Here is a 16451-nt window from a genome sequence, read left to right as displayed (position 1 = left end):
GCATGGACTAAATGTGCTCAGAAAATGCTTTCTAGCAATTACATTTCTGTAAAACTGCAATCATTATTATTTTACATATTCTCTGACTAATGTATCTAAGATATAAGGGCTTGATGGTTTTATAACTATTTTACATTAACTGTGCAGTAGGTGAAATACAATGGAATTAGTGTTGTCTAGACGACTATTCCAAGCTGGGATATTAGCATGTAAGATTAGTCTTGTCATACCAAAGGTGACATTGACATTCCATGGTTATATCCATTTGTAAGGCTCTGGTTCCATTTTCACAGATATTTTGACCTTTTTAAGTATTTGCAGTATATTATCTGTCTCTTTATATGCAATCATGGAGAAGGTCACACCCACCTCGGCTTTTAAAATGTGGCTAATAACTATGATGGACTATATAATGGGATGAGTAAAAGAATAATGCAGATGTACAGTATAGAGTACCTTGCTGGTGTCTCCACACTTCAGCTTTCTACTTTCCTTGCATTTTATAGTGAACCTACCCGTCTGAGAGGAGGATGCAGAGTTGGTTGCAAAATGGGCATAAAATACTCCAAAAAAGTGTATGCTAAAATAGTGTCAAAAAATACGCCTTTAAAACATACCTTAAGCGTACCAGCCTTCCTGATAACTCAACACTGTTCTCCTCCACCTATCTGCCAAATATTCTTTACAATTCACTATCCAACTGTTCACCCCTTTCCTTTAGTTTGTAAGCTCTTATGTGCAGGGCCCTCCACCCACTTATTCATTCCCTACACTATTCTTGTCACCAGTGCTTTGCTCCCTTATGATTTTCAGCTACTCATACTTACTTTACTTGCTGACTGGTTGGGAACAGGAACTCCAGTTAGTTACCCTGCCCCTGCCAATTGTATCTGTCCTACCCAGTCTGTGGTGTAATGTTTGTTAAGCATATTATATGTATACTCTGTTACCCTGTTTATACATTTTTTATGTATAATTATACAGTGCTGCGAGAACCTTGTGGCACCTTACAAATAAAAGTTATTAAAATAATTGTGTATTTCTGCCGTATGAAGAGCAATACATACTTTGTTATGAGTCAGGCTCCACATCGACAGTTATCATCAATCAGTCAACTCATTATCATCTTTAGTACATATTTCATTATGTCCTGTACCAGGTGCAATGTACATGTGTGGAGAGAGAGAGAAAGAGAGAGAGAGAGAGAGAGAGAGAGAGAGCAAAGGTCCTGCACTCACATCAAAATCAGGGACATCTGCTGGGGTGCTCACTTAGGGCTAGTTCCAACGTTGTGCAAAGCCCAAATTTACCATATGAAATCCTATAGGAAATGATGGCACTCTCCAGACTAAATGTAAAGCATAATTTTTACAGAGCATTTGTTGTCCAGCAAAACACATACCAATTTACCATACCTACTAACGTTTTAGTCCCACCTGAGACCTTTCTCAAGGTGGCATCATCTGAGGAACAATGGCAACAAAGAAGCAGCAATAGCAAGACACTGGGAGAACACAGCACTGCCTCCCATATTAGGTAATTAAACCAACAAAGTAGTGTGCCACAGTCTATGCGTTCCAGCATCACATAACCACCTCATTCGGAGGCTCCAACGCCATATCCATATGGAATGCAAGGTTCGGTGAGTCCCTAATGAGCTGCGGGTAATAGCAGGCTCAAACAAATCCACACCACTAAACAATACTAAACCCGGAAGCCGGGCAGGTAGCCATCTTGCTCATGCACAGTGTTGTGTAGTGAGCAGGGGAACGCATCATCTTGCGCTAGTGCTTGTTGAAAGAAATGAAGGGGCATATATGGATAAAAAAGGTTGTCCCATATAAATACAGCAGAGCCTGTATCCATACCATTTTCCATATGAAATTTGAGTGAATCCTGCCTTGAGCTACCACCCATAAGGGTGCAGGCAGGAATCAGTACCCTCTCCCTTATTAGGAACATTGGACTCTCTGACACCGTCTTTTATGCTGTAAGCAAATTTTAAAGCTTGTATATAATTTGATCAACTTTTTTGATATCAACTAATGACTGGCTATTAGGCCCTTATTATTGGGTGATTCGGTGGAGGGATATACTTTGAGATTGTATGGGATGCACCAACCCCCACTATTGGGATACCAATGAGGACTCAAGCGGAATTAACCTGTTTTAATCACTCTAGACTGAACACATTAGGTTTATGCAATTATATGACCCAAAGTGGGTGCTATTATAATGTAGTTTTAGGGACATCAATACAGAGATGCCTTGACACAGCCCGGTGCTTAACATATCTTTGCAAGTATATATGACAAAGATCTCTAAATTTCTATTATCATGTAGTATTCAAATCTTATTGCTGGTCTTTGGCTGGGGAACATTTTTTCTTGTTTAAAGTACATTAAATCCCTCCCTTTCATGTACCTGTGAAAGACCATTAGATTGATCTAAGCAACCACTGTTTCATATTACTAAAGTTACTCATTTAAAAAGTACAAACAAATAAAATAATATTATTATTTACGTATTTACAAATAAACATCTGTGGCTAGATCTGCCAATATCTGTTTCAACTGAAAATGTATATGTTTTCTCTTGGACTGATATTAAGTAAAAGTATATATTTTTTACAAGTACAGTATAAATCAAAGTATGCACTACGTATACTTACATAACTACAGAAGCACAATTATGGAAGAAATGTCAGTCCCGTGCCCACCTGCACCGTCAAAACCCCATAGTTACTGCATTAACAGCAGCATGTTCCTTCTTCTCTCCTGGCTCCTGCTAGGCTAAGGTCTGTCTTGTCTAGCTAGCAGTGGGAGCTGTTGGGGCGAGCACATGTGACAGGTACACAACTATCATTATTAATCAGTATACCTTTAGTTTTCTGCCTGCTATTTTCCACTGCTCATGAGCGGTCTGCTAACGGGATGTAGTCGGGAAGCTGACGGTCTAAATGCCGACCGCCAGCTTCTCGACTGTCAAATTCCCGGCAAGGTACTAATGATGAGGTCGAAAACCTGTCGCCTGTCATTAGACCTACGCCGGGAGCCCGGCGCCCGGCATACCGAACGAAAGTAAGCCGGGTACCGGGCGCAGACAGCTGGGGTGGAGGGTTAGGTGTCAGAGCTCCCGGCTGGACTTAGGGTTAGGCACCCCCCCGGGAGGGTTAGGTGTAGGCTAGGGGAAGGGGGGGTTAGGGATAGGCACGCCCGGGGGGAGGTTAGGGTTAGGCACACCCCCCCCCCAGGGAGACTAAAATGGGACCGCTGCAGATATCGGAGATATCCCCTGTACATAGATTTGGGGAATAATTATTAGATGTGGGTGACCCTGAAAAACATTTGCAAATAATTGCTAAATAGACCCCTTAATATTTTATATTGCTGTGATGAACAATGATAGAAAATAGGACTCTTTTTAGTCTATTTGATAAATATACTCACAGGCACCAGTAATGATCCAACTTTGCTGATATTACTTTCCAGTGACTGACCTGGGGCACGGAATCTAATCTGTTACTCATCAATGAACTGCCACACCGTAACCTGCTGTACAAATTCAAGATAATTTGTTACTTAGTCATTGGTTTTAGTGTACTTCATATACAGAAAAAGTGACGTCTCTAAACTTACCCCTATGTATGACAGCTCTGAATCACAGAGAGCGAGACATTCACTCCTATAGAGAATCATGGGTGCATGCAATGGCAATGGCTGAGACATCTAAGATGCCAGGAAGCAGAATTAAATTGGAAAGTATGATGGCTATGCCTTTAGAATTGTGTCTGCTTTTATTAATATTCCCAATGTGTACAAGATAATGACACAAAAAAGATATGCTTATGAACAGTCTGAAACATTAGATATTATGGATCCTGGCCCTGGGAGAATTTTCAATCTGAAGGGAATGGATGATACTGTTTTTATGCACACAAAATATGTTACATGTAACAACTGGTACTCTGGGATTAACTTTCCAGGTACTTATTGATTGCCAGTACTGAAAGTCTAGTCTGGGGAACTAGAGCGCTATAGGGACTGGGGTCAAGCAGGACAGATTTGTTACAAAAAGGCTGCAAAGTAGGACATAGTTAGGCAGAGGCAATTTTCACAGCAATGACAGCACATCTATCTATCTATTTATCTATCTATCTATCTATCTATCTATCTATCTATCTATCTATCTATCTATCTATCTATCTATCTATCCAGGGCCGTAACTAGGGTAGTGCGACCATTGCCATGGCACAGGGCACCGCAGGGCAGGGGACGCTGTTTGGGCCTGTCAATTTTCCTGTTTATTATCATTCTCACTTGTAGCTGCCTCTTCTTTTATACCCAGCATCTTCTGGCCTTCCCTATCCCCATGGGACCATGGCCCTTTTTCAGGCGCACTATCTTATGTTCCTGTTGTCCAATGCTCCCTCTGGCACAGGGGACCAAAAAGTCTAGTTACGGCTCTGTATCTATCTATCTGTCTGTCTCTCTGTCTGTCTGTCTGTCTGTCTGTCTGTCTGTCTATCTCTAGATCTCTATATGTTTGTAAAGTAAATACAACAATGAATATAATATAATTGTTAACTGAAGTGTAATTTATTTCTATTAACAAAATAAAGTAAAACATTTCTACTATGTGGTGTTACTGATGAATTGATAGTTAGACAAGTAGTATTTTTAGTTCAGAGAACATCAATTGCTGCAATTTTACTGTCCTCAGGTACATAAAACAATTAGCAATGATAAATTCCTAGAATTTGTCTGTATTTCCATTTTGAGTAAAATAATTTGCCCATTTCTTTAATAACCATTATTTTACACTTTTTGTTTTATACACCTTTCTGCACACTAAGTAACTAGTTTCCCTTTGATTTGATCTTGCACTGTAGATCATTTATGAACAATAAAATAATATGAGTGAGCAGCACCAAAGCCCTAACTGCCAGCATTGTCACATTGTGCACCTATTCTACCAATTAATTCTTACAATAACCTGAAGAAATAACATGACAAGGCGGGCTTGATTTCCGGAAGAGCAATTATGTGCTCAATGTGACAAGCAGAACTTTAAAGAAATCTATACACTACAGCACTGTTTACAAACCACAGGATATTCACAAAACTGCTCTCAGCAGACATTCAAAAATAATGGGCTTTTGATTTGCAGGACAAGATTTGATAGAGATTTTTATGGGGTAGAGACTGCATAAATATGTGGATAGGATCTCAATTATGAGAAAGCCACACAAAGAGAGCAAGTTAATTAAATGCAATGTTAGTCATATAACATTGGAACGTTGTGGGACCGCTTGTAACCTAGGCCGTACATTGTGCAGAGCTCTGTGGACGGCACCTTCTCTGCCCCATGACCCTTGCATCTGGCTAGCAGTGTGCCTGGAATGGCACTATGCAGGTAGGATCGCTGCTGCAGTGTGGCTGGAGCGTCCTTTAGATGCTCCTAACAGACAGCCTGAAGTCTGTAAAGTAAATTGGAGCATCCCCAGATATTCCGGTCAGTACTGCACTTCCTGATGCTATCGGCCCCGCCCTCTCTGCGCAATATAATGACGTCACACATGCTATGTCATTATATCAGGTGCTCATGAGGCAGGCCGGACAGGGCGCATTTGCAACAGAAGCACATTGCGACAGCAACATTGCTGTTTTTTATCTTACATTTCCCATAGGGGTGCGCAGTAAAATTAGCGTTGTTGTGACACTTGAAATTAAGCCAGATCCAATGTCCCTGTACTGTCATGAGTAACATAATACAGGAATGGATTAAGATTAATAAAACATACATGGATGGTAATTAAGGGGTGGTCTCAATAGTATAACAGGTGATGATAAAATAATCTAGAATTAAATTGCATACAAAACATTATTTTTTTGACCAATAATTTTTTCAACCTACAGTCAATTTTTATATCTGACTCAATATATAAATCCTTCTCAGCCTTTGTGTTCCTTTTCCCCCACTAATTTGCAATATTTTTAAGCCTTTGTTAGTTTGTACGGTATTCAGCATATATAAGATTGTCATGTAGCGCTTGAATTGTTAAATTTGAATTTGTGATTGTTTGATGGACCATTTCCTTGCACACAAAGTGACAATATTCTTTTATGGTTAACATAGAAAATGTAACCTTGAACTTCATTATGATGGATATTAGAGTGATGCATTCATCATTTTTGAATATCCTTTTTTTTAACCCATAAATCATTCCATTGCATATTACTTATACTATTTTTACATGATTGTGGTTGAAGGTAAGGTTTACTTGCTACTCTTCTATGATTATAGTTCAATTGAACTTTCATTATTTTAGCCATGAGCAAATTTTTGGTATATAGTTCATCATGATTTGGTCTATTAATCGGCTCAGAATACTAATTTCATTATATTTTTATATAAGGAATTATTTTGAATGTGGATTTGTTAAAAGATTATGGAAAAAAGTAATTACTTATAAAAAAAATCCAAAAACATCATCAGGTTAAAATATACTTTATAAACAGTTTCAAATCATTCTTTAACATCCTTTAAAAAATATTTTCCTGGTAATAGAAAATAAGTAAAGGCAATAAATGATATATAAATCTTTAGTGTGAATGGTAATGTTTTTATTATTATTATTACTACTACTACTTTTATTGCCATTATTCTTAGTTTTTACTGTGAATTATTTGTATATAGTTTAGTGTTTCATTGTTTTTGAGCAATTACGTAAAATTATTTTGAAGTCAGCTAACACAAAAATATAGTATCTTTTAGTTTTTTTGTTGCAACAAGAAAATAAATAATAATATAGATAATAATTTAGAGCGTGAGCTGTGTCTCATTCTTTGTGACTAACATTAATTTACTTCCTTTTTTATTTATCATAAGTTTCCACTTTGAAACTAAACTGTAATAAATGATTTACCTTCCTAATAATAGTATAAGTTTGGGGTCTTTTCTCTGGGTTGCCTTCACTTTGATAGGCAGAAAGGAAAACTTTAACAATAGATATAAAATAATCCAATAAATATAAAATATAATGTCAGATCAGATTGTGAAAGAAGCAAAATATGCTTCTAAAAAGAAAGCTTAAATTGTAAAAAGTACAAAAGAGCCCAGAAGTGAAATTCAAAGATGAAGAAACACTATATAATGAAAGCAATACAGAGAAGAAAATCTTTGACATTGCAGCTCAGTAATAACTATCTCTTAGTGTGGCACCTGATTGCTTGGCGTTTCTGCTACTAAAGGGACTCTTGAGACTGGTATTATTAAAAAGCTGTTACATATTTCATATGTCAAAGGAACTTGTAGGCACAGTATGTGAGTGTCTGAACAGTCATGTTACTCTGCACAGGCAAGTATTGCTACATATAATTATGTTCTATTAGTTTTAAAAGAAATCAAATGTCTGCAAATACCAATCTGGTATGGTAATTTTCCATTGCGTTAATAGCCACACTAATAAAAAAATTGTCTTGATGGCTGCGTCAAGTTTTGCGGACAAATTCTTGCAGCCAATTTAATATGCCCTATAGTGTAGAATGTAAATATTTGTTTGGAATTATTCCCAAACATATTATGCGTACTTTCACATACTGTAGATCTTTATAGTTTATCTGATCTCTTTATAGAAACCTTCCTTTATATCCCAATGGATTAATGTCGTAATTTTCTCTGCAATTATAGCCCAGCACCAAAAACACCACAGATATTCCTCATAGTGTTGTATATGGTTATTTTACTTATTTATATTTTTCCATAATACATTTATAATATTTATAATATATAAAAAAAATGTATTACATTTTGCAAACATCCATGTAGTGAAAGAGGAATAGGGCAAGAGAGAGGAGAAGAGAGAGGGAAATAGGGAGCTACAGTTAATACATAAATGAAAAATGGTCCAGCAGGATTATAAGGTTTCCAGCATACATATCTATTTAATAAGAGAGAAGATATATATTATATCTCAAGAACAAAATCAATAAATAGGGATCATAGATCCAATTGAGGAAAATTATTTTAAAACCTTGCGTACTAGAGGTGGTAAATTCATATATTGCTCCAATCCCTCTCCATTTGTGGTGAACTTTTTTCCAGATAAGCCATTTGACAAGGGTAAGGGGGGAGATGTGGTATAGGGAATCCCTAGTATCCCTAGCTCATAGGCAGATTGTACTTTAGCTATAACTTACTAAGAGTAGGGGACAGAAGGTTTTTCCAGTATTGGGTATTGCACTTTTTGTTGCTATCAGTAGTTGGCTTTGTACATAATGGACTTGTTTTGGCATATCTATAGGATATACATGAAAGAGGGCAACCAGCGGGGATGGCTGTATATTAAAGTATAGGATTTTAGATGTTAACTGAAACACCTCTTTCTACATGCACTGAACTTGCTGGCACTGCCATGTGGAATATGTCCCCTAAGGCTGAAAAAATAATCCAACAGTATTTAGATTGGGAAGGCCACATTTTATGAAGCTTCACCGGGGTGAGATACAGATGATGTACTATTTTAAATTGTAATTCAGTATGGTTTGTACAGTTAGACAGGTAATGGGCATTGAGATAGATTGTTTCCCATTATTTAACTGAAACTGATGTGTGAATCTCAGATTCCCATTGTAGTTGTATCTTGGATTTCTTATCTGGGTAAAAGCTTAAAAGGTAGGGATACCAGAAACTGATTGAATCTTTAATATTACCTAGGATGAGCCAAGCTGCTATATCTGACCCAAGCGAGCCTTGCGTCTTGACCATGCTAGAGATCCAGTGGTGAATACGCATATATGGAGATCAAATTGAGCCTGGAGTGTAGCAATTGCTATGACTGAGTTTGCTTTCAGGATATTGGCAATCTGGTGTATTGTCCTATTAAGCCAAGTATTTAAATCAAACTGTAAAGTGCCTGCAGGGTCAGTTTACGTGACAGCAGTATTATTAACCCCTTGATTAAAGAGACTAGATTATCCCAAGATTTATAAGAGTGAGAAATAGCTTGAGTATTAGCAGTTAAGGGGCATATTTGTCTGGTTGTCCATAAAATGTCAGTCATACTATAGTGCGAGAAAAGCTTTTTATCTAGGTCCACCCATGGCTTTAAACTGGGGGTTAACATACAGTCGCTAATCTGGGCCGCTAAACATTAATCCTGAAAGGCCAATAAACTTGGAACAGCTAGGCCACCATGTTTTTTAGACCTGATAAGATTTAAATAAGCCAGGCGTGGGAACTTGCCTTTCCATATATGTTAACAGGAGGGGCTGGGATGCACATCCTAATTTAAACATAATAAGAGGTGCTACCATGCTAAGACCTGTAGTTCTAATGCAGCATAAAGGGAAAATGCAAATGCACACTCTAAGCACTAATAATTCTGATGATCAAAATATATATAATAAATACCAACACTTAACATGGTTTTATAATAAGGTTCTAAGTACATGTTTGGCAAAAGATATTTGCCCACCTACCACGTCACGGTGAACCTTATCAGGTTACCCTAACATACCCTAACATACCTAATACTGACACATTATATAAATTTATGTAGTGTCCATTAAATGTGTGTACTGCCATGCACAGGTCCCATACTAATTAATAATCACCTGGGAACAGGTGGAAGGAGTGCTAGCCCAAGAGAAGGGGTCTCACCGACAAGTGTACCTTAAAAACACACATACATAGGAAAAAGGGGGGCTGAGTTGCATATCCTAATTTAAACATATTAAGAGATGCAACCATGCTGAGACCTGTAGTTCTAATGCAGAAAAAAGGGGTAAAATACGGATGTAGACTCTAAGCACTAAGAATACTGATTATCAAAATATATATAATATATAAATCTATTATAATATATATATATATATATATGTGTGTATATTTATATATATATATATAATATATATATATATATATATCAGTGGTCGAAGTGGGGCGGTATACAGCGGTATGACATACCGCCACTTCCCGGCCCCACTTCATTTTAGATGTAGAAAAGAATGCACCAGCGCTGGGATCCAGTATGGGATCCCAGTGCTGGAACAGTGGTGGCAATGTGTTAAGATGTGTCCCGCAGGGGACACATCTCAATCGGAGCAGTGGAGGCGCTGACATGTAGCCGGGACAAAGTACCTGGTCCCGGCTGCACTGTAACACCACGTACTGGACGGCTGCCAGCCAATCACGAGGCTCGCAGCCACTAGCCAATCGCGGGACTCGCGGCCGCCAGCCAATTGCAGGGCTCGCAGCCGCCAGCCAATGAGAAGCTGCCAAATGGCAGCTTCTCATTGGCTCGCAGCGGCGCCAATGAGAAGCTGGCAAATGGCAGCTTCTCATTGGCTCGCAGCGGAGCCAGATAAACTGGAGGGAAGACCCAAGGATCCCGGTGGCTCCACTCCAGCAGCGCAGGCAACACAGAATTAGAGAGAGGGGAAGGTGTGAGAAAGGGAATAGAGAGAGGGGCAGACAGAGGCAGGCTAGCTATTGTAGGGGGTGAAAGAGAGAGGGAATCAGTAAGGGCAGGGTGTGAGAGAGGGGAGCAGGCAGGGAGAAGTGTGTGTGTGTGTGTGTGTGTGTGTGGGGGGGGGTTAGAAGTACAATGGAGTGATATGGAAGCAGGGGCCCATAGGGGGGGGGAGATTCAATCTCCATACCCCCACCTCTAAATTACCACTTCGAGCACTGATATATATATAAATAAATAATACACTTTAACAGTTGACATGGTTCTCAGGTGCATGTAAGGGAGGGGTTAGTCTATACAAGAAACAACAAAAAATATTCCCCCAGCACTCAGAATGAAATCAGCAATAAGATTTGATAAACTACATGGTGGTAGATAATTCAGAGATCTCAGTTGCATATATTTGCAAAGATATGGCTAAGCCTCCGGGCCGCGTCACGGCGTATCTGATACCGGAGGTCCCTATCACTTGGTCAGAATCTGGGGTGCAGAACCCCCAAAAAACCAGTGATAGCCAGCCACCCCAGCGAAGCACACCAGTGAGAGACTAAAGTGTTAGTATAGGATTAAAGGAAAAACTAAGTGTTAATAAGTGAAGGTGTAATTAAAAAGCTAAGAAATATATATATATATATATATATATACACAAAATATATTGGAAAGTGTAAAAGTGTAAATAAAGTGTTAATGTGTGCCTCACCAGAGCAGCCCAGCCACACCAACCCCAAGGGGCACCGCACCCCAAACTCATCCCCAAAACTGATAACTATATCCAATTTGGGTAATAATTGCCCAATATAAGGCCACATGATAATGGCACATACAAATATACCTGAATTGAGAGCTAGCTTACCTTGGAGTCACCCCTAAGTCCTCCTAATGGCACTACAAGAACCAGCACGCCCTCCTAACGCTGGTCCCATCTATGCCTCTCAATACAGAAATACAAGTTGGAAGCTGCTCAATCACTTCAGATCACTGATATCTCCTGGTTAAGTTCGCCTGCGTTAATTTCCACACTCCCCATACATTAGTATGGGGATATGGAAATTATGCTATTTGTCAAATTCTGAAAATTATGTATTTTCGGAATTTGATGGAGTTACTATCCGCCACTCTGAGGTGGCATATAGTAGGTGACACTTACCTGTGTCAGCATGGGCAGGTCCTCCTCTGCTCCCTCCGGCACTCCCTAATCTCTCCTCTGGCTCCAGCGGCTGTTCTGACACTGTGTTCTCCAGGCAGAACACACTAAAGTTTAGAAAAAAAAAAAGTTTTTTTTCTAAACTTGACTGTGTTCAGCTTGGAGAACACAGTGTCAGAAAAGCAGACGGAGCCGGAGGCGGCTGCAGTGGCCAGGTAAGTCAGGGATGGGGGGGTGAGCGGAGGGGGGTGAGGGGGTTGGGGGGGAGCACACAGACTTACTGCAGCTGTAGGCAGTGCTGTGCATGCACTGCTATTACTGATGTAACAGCGCATGCGCAGCACTGATTACAGCTGCGGTAAGTTAGAGCAGACAGGGAAAAGCTGTCATCGCAAAAATTACAGCTTTTCGAAATAGATAGTTATGGAGAGGGGGAATGATGAATTCCTCTGGTAATTAGGTAGAACTCCATGCGAGTTCTAAACCTAATTACCTCCAGAAAAATTTTAGTTATGATGTATAGGCCCCTAAAGCCTCTGTTTTTGTAGTGTTACGTTTATAAAGGGAAGTTGCACTAAACCTGTATATGACAGTGTGTTAGGCAGGAAGCGATATTTGTGGATCAGTGACGAACAACAAGACATCATCTGCAAACAGACAGAGTTTGTGGGTGAAGGAGGATACAGATACTCCTGAAAAGAGGGTGGAGTTCCTAATCATACAGGCAAAAAGTTTGATTGCTAGAACATACATCAATGGAGAAAGAGGGCACCCCTATCTAGTACTATTTAATATACTGTAGATCGTTACTAAGAACCTGGGCAATGGGACTTGTATACAGGGCTAAGATTGAGTCCAAGAAATGGCCCCTAAATCCAAGTTTAATTAAAGTTGATGTAAGTTACATCCAGTGGAGGCAATCAATGCCTTCTTGGCCTCTAAAGATAACAGGAAAAAGTGCTGTTTACTTTTGTGATAAAATTCAGTTAAATTACAGTAAGTACCCTGCGGGTTTTATCCGAGGCTTGTCACCCCCTCACAAATACCACCTGGCCTGGGTGGATCCATTGGGGTATCGGGGGATATTCTATTCACAAATACTGTAGTTAACAAATACTTTTAAATTGGTATTAAGAAGGGCTATTGGTCTATAGTTTTTACACTCAGACACATCCTATCCAGGTTTGGGTATTATAATTATTTGCGCTTCTAACATGTCTGGAAAGGGGCACCAGAGGTGACACAATTAAATAGCTTAGTCAGATGGGGAGAAATATTTCTAAAATGAGTTTGTAAATTAGTCCGGACCTGGTGCTTTCCCTAATTGTAGTGACTTAATAGCCACTTGAACTTCTTGTTCAGACCAAGAAGCATCAAGAGAAATGAAAGAATCCAGTGTTAAAGAAGGTAATAATAGGTCATTGAGAAAGGAAGAGATACCGTAGATTCTTCTATAGGCTGGTTAATCTACATATTACTGCTAAGGTTATAGAGTTTAGTTTAGTATTCTGCAAAAACATTAGCTATATCAGTTGGGTTTAATAGCCTTTTACCGTCGGTGGAATGTATGGCTTTGATCCTACTCCGTGCCTGGTGTAGGTGGAGCTTACAAGCTAAGAATTGGCTAGATCTATTGCTCAAGGTATAATGGCTTTGTCGAAATTTCATGTAACCACCTTTCATTCTATATATAAATTTTGAAGTTTATTCTTCAAAGAGGTCAATTCCGTTTTTAGCGTTTGAGAAGGACATATTTTATTTAAAGAATCAAGTTTGGCCAACTTTGTTTTTAGCTGTTTCTGGAGCTGTGGAGACTATTTTTTCAAACAAGTTCCTATTTGGATGGATTTCCCTCTAAGTACTAATTTAAAGACACACCAGTGTATGGATACAGAAGTATCAGCTACAGAATTAGTATCCTGATAGGTTTAGATAGTGTCCGTCAGCGATTGTACACCTTTGGGCACAGAGAACAAGTATTCAGGGAACCTCCATGATCTTTGAGGGTTGACGAAAATGTTAGTAGACCAAGTCCATGTAACTGGTGCAAGATCTGACCAACCTATACTGTAGGTAAGATTTTTGATTTGTGACTATTTTGTAGTGTTCATTTGTCTAATAATATCAAATCTACACAAGAATATGTATTATGGACATGAGAAAAACCAGTGTAATCCCTAATTGTAGAAGAACACATCCTCAATACGTCATATAGGTCGTACTTTTCCAGTAAGGGATGCAGAGCAACTGAAGCACCCTTAACTTCTGCCCTGGTTCTAGAAGATGAAGATTGTGTTTTATCCAGGTGTGGATCAGGGACAAGATTAAAGTAGCCTTATATAATAATATGTCCCCTGTTTATCTTCCAGACTTCCTCCATAACTTGTCTGAAAGGGAAGTTGATGTGTGTTAAGATATAACTATACAATGGCCACATTCTTATTTTCCAATTTACCGTGCAAAATTACATAGTGCCCATTTTTATCTTCTAATTTAGTAGAGAGGTTGAACTGCACTGAGCTGTGGAAGAGTAGGGCTATTCCATTATTTTAAGTGACCTGTTTGCATACTATGTTACTGGGTATCTGTTATTTGTAATGGTTAGTGGGGCCGATGATTTAAAATGTGTTTCCTGGAGAAAGCGGGCATATTGTGATGAATACCAATATTGTATTATGGAAATATCTCCCCTCAGAAGGAAACTGCAATTTGGTATCGAACCAAGTGATCCTGGGGGAAGAAAATTTAGAAGGGGAAAACGGGAATCGGGAAAGAGAACTAGAAAAAAAACCCATAACTGGTCTGTTTATTGGGGCTATTGCGGTTGCCATAAAAAAAGATTAAAAAGTGAACGGCAAAACCAAAAACGCGGAGCGTAACTTGGACAGCACCATTAGGTAGACTAAACAATACAAAATAACAAACATACAAACAAACACTGACTGTAACTATCTTATCTATATTAGTTAATTATTACCCTCATATAATTTTAACATACTTGTCGTCGTATTTTGAAAATAATGATACAGTATATAGTGATCAAAAGGCTTATTTATATAGCAAAAAAAAGAGAGAGAAAAAAAGATTTAATGTCATTTATATGTTTTATTCATGGCTCTGTGAACAGTTTTGTGGAACTGTCTCCTTAGAGCCAATAGTATTTGGTGGGAAAGAGATATCCCATTTTGCTAATAGCTTAAGACCCGCTTCCACCAAGGATATAACATATGATGAATCGTCATAGTAAATTAAAAGCTTAACCGGAAACCCCCAGCGGAAGGATACAGTATGTTATTCTCTCTCCTAGCTGAAGTAACAGCATGAAAATAACTATGTTAGACAAGAGTGGCAGCAGAAAAATCAGGGAATATTTGTAGGCCACCCAGGACGTCTTTATCTTATGCTGATCTGGTGCTCTTAGGATGTTTTCCTTAGTATTGAAGAAATTAACCTGCATCAAAGTGTCCCTAGGACAATTTGGTGGACTTGACTTTGGTTATTTTATATAGATAGATACAGTAGATAGGCAGATATGTAGATAGATAGATGTCTTTCAAAGTAGTTTTTATATCTTGTATTCCCACGAATCTTCTGATTTGTTTAGGTGAACAACTGTATCGAAGTCTGAAATGTTCGGAAAGACAGGAATGTAGAAAAGAATCTGTCTCACACTGAAATTAAATGGATTTTTAATTTTAAAATGTTATCCCCACGGGATTCAACAAAGGCTTTGAACTTGGTTCTTATAGACCATAGCCAATTCTCCGCTATCACCACATTCCACACACTTTCCTAATAGCTCCTTTTATCTACCCCCTACTGTATAGCTCTTGTAACACAAATACAATCACAAGATATTTACTTGACCCTTCTGCTTCTTTAAAGTTGGTTGCTGTTTTACATCAGATTCCACAACAATGGTGCTATGTTAAATCAAAGAACTAAATCCTGCGCGACCAAGACCTGCAACTATAGGACAAAATATTGATACCTAGCAAGAAGATATCAACAACATAATTTCCCCCAGTGAACGGATATCACAGTAGAATCATCACATAGCAACAAAACAACCACCACATTTCATAACAATTGTGGGACATCACGTCACTTCCAGTTTCTTCACTCGGCAATTGCAGTCCCAGCGGAGCTTTCACAGGCCATCCAGACTTCAGTGTCTACTGAGCCTTTGAAGATTCCAGAGTTCCATATATTTTAACACTGCATACAATACACTGAACTCTGGTATAGACACTATTGATTTTATTTCATGGTTTTATCATGTTAAATAAATGTCTTTCATGCATTCAAGATATTATATATGCCTTAGCTTATCAGTTTTGCCTTCTAAGGTTAATTAAGCTGGTATCCTGCAATTTGTTTAGCAAAACCTATAATAAGTCTCAGTATCCATCCAAGTATTGCATACAGTAGAAGCTAATGAAAATTGCCATTTGTTACCATCAGGGGCAGGCTGGGCTGGGAGGAAGGATGCCATCTGCCTCTGAGCTGGTACAATTGTGCAGCACTAGGGCCACTGCTGCACTGTCTGTATACATATGCCTAACAGCTGGAACGGTCCCTCTGCCTGCCTCCTAGTTGTCAGTGTCAGGCTGTAGCACAGTGCTGCTAGCATGAGAAGGGACCAGCATATACAGACAGCGCCATCAGGGGGGCACCACTGTATGGGGCCCAGGCAGATGGAGGGTGCCACTTGTTGTAATGATTCTAAATACAAACTGATTTTGTGAAGCAGTAGCTGGGATTACTGGTGGCTGCAGCAGGGCTAGATTATGATGGGGGAACCTGCACTGGAAAACTTCTCTCACAGACAGG

Source organism: Taudactylus pleione, unplaced genomic scaffold (assembly GCF_031769625.1).
Source record: "Taudactylus pleione unplaced genomic scaffold, aTauple2 ptg000093l, whole genome shotgun sequence".
NCBI lineage: Eukaryota > Metazoa > Chordata > Amphibia > Anura > Myobatrachidae > Taudactylus > Taudactylus pleione.
The sequence above is the reverse complement of the archived record's forward strand: the minus strand, read 5'-3'. Positions refer to the sequence as shown.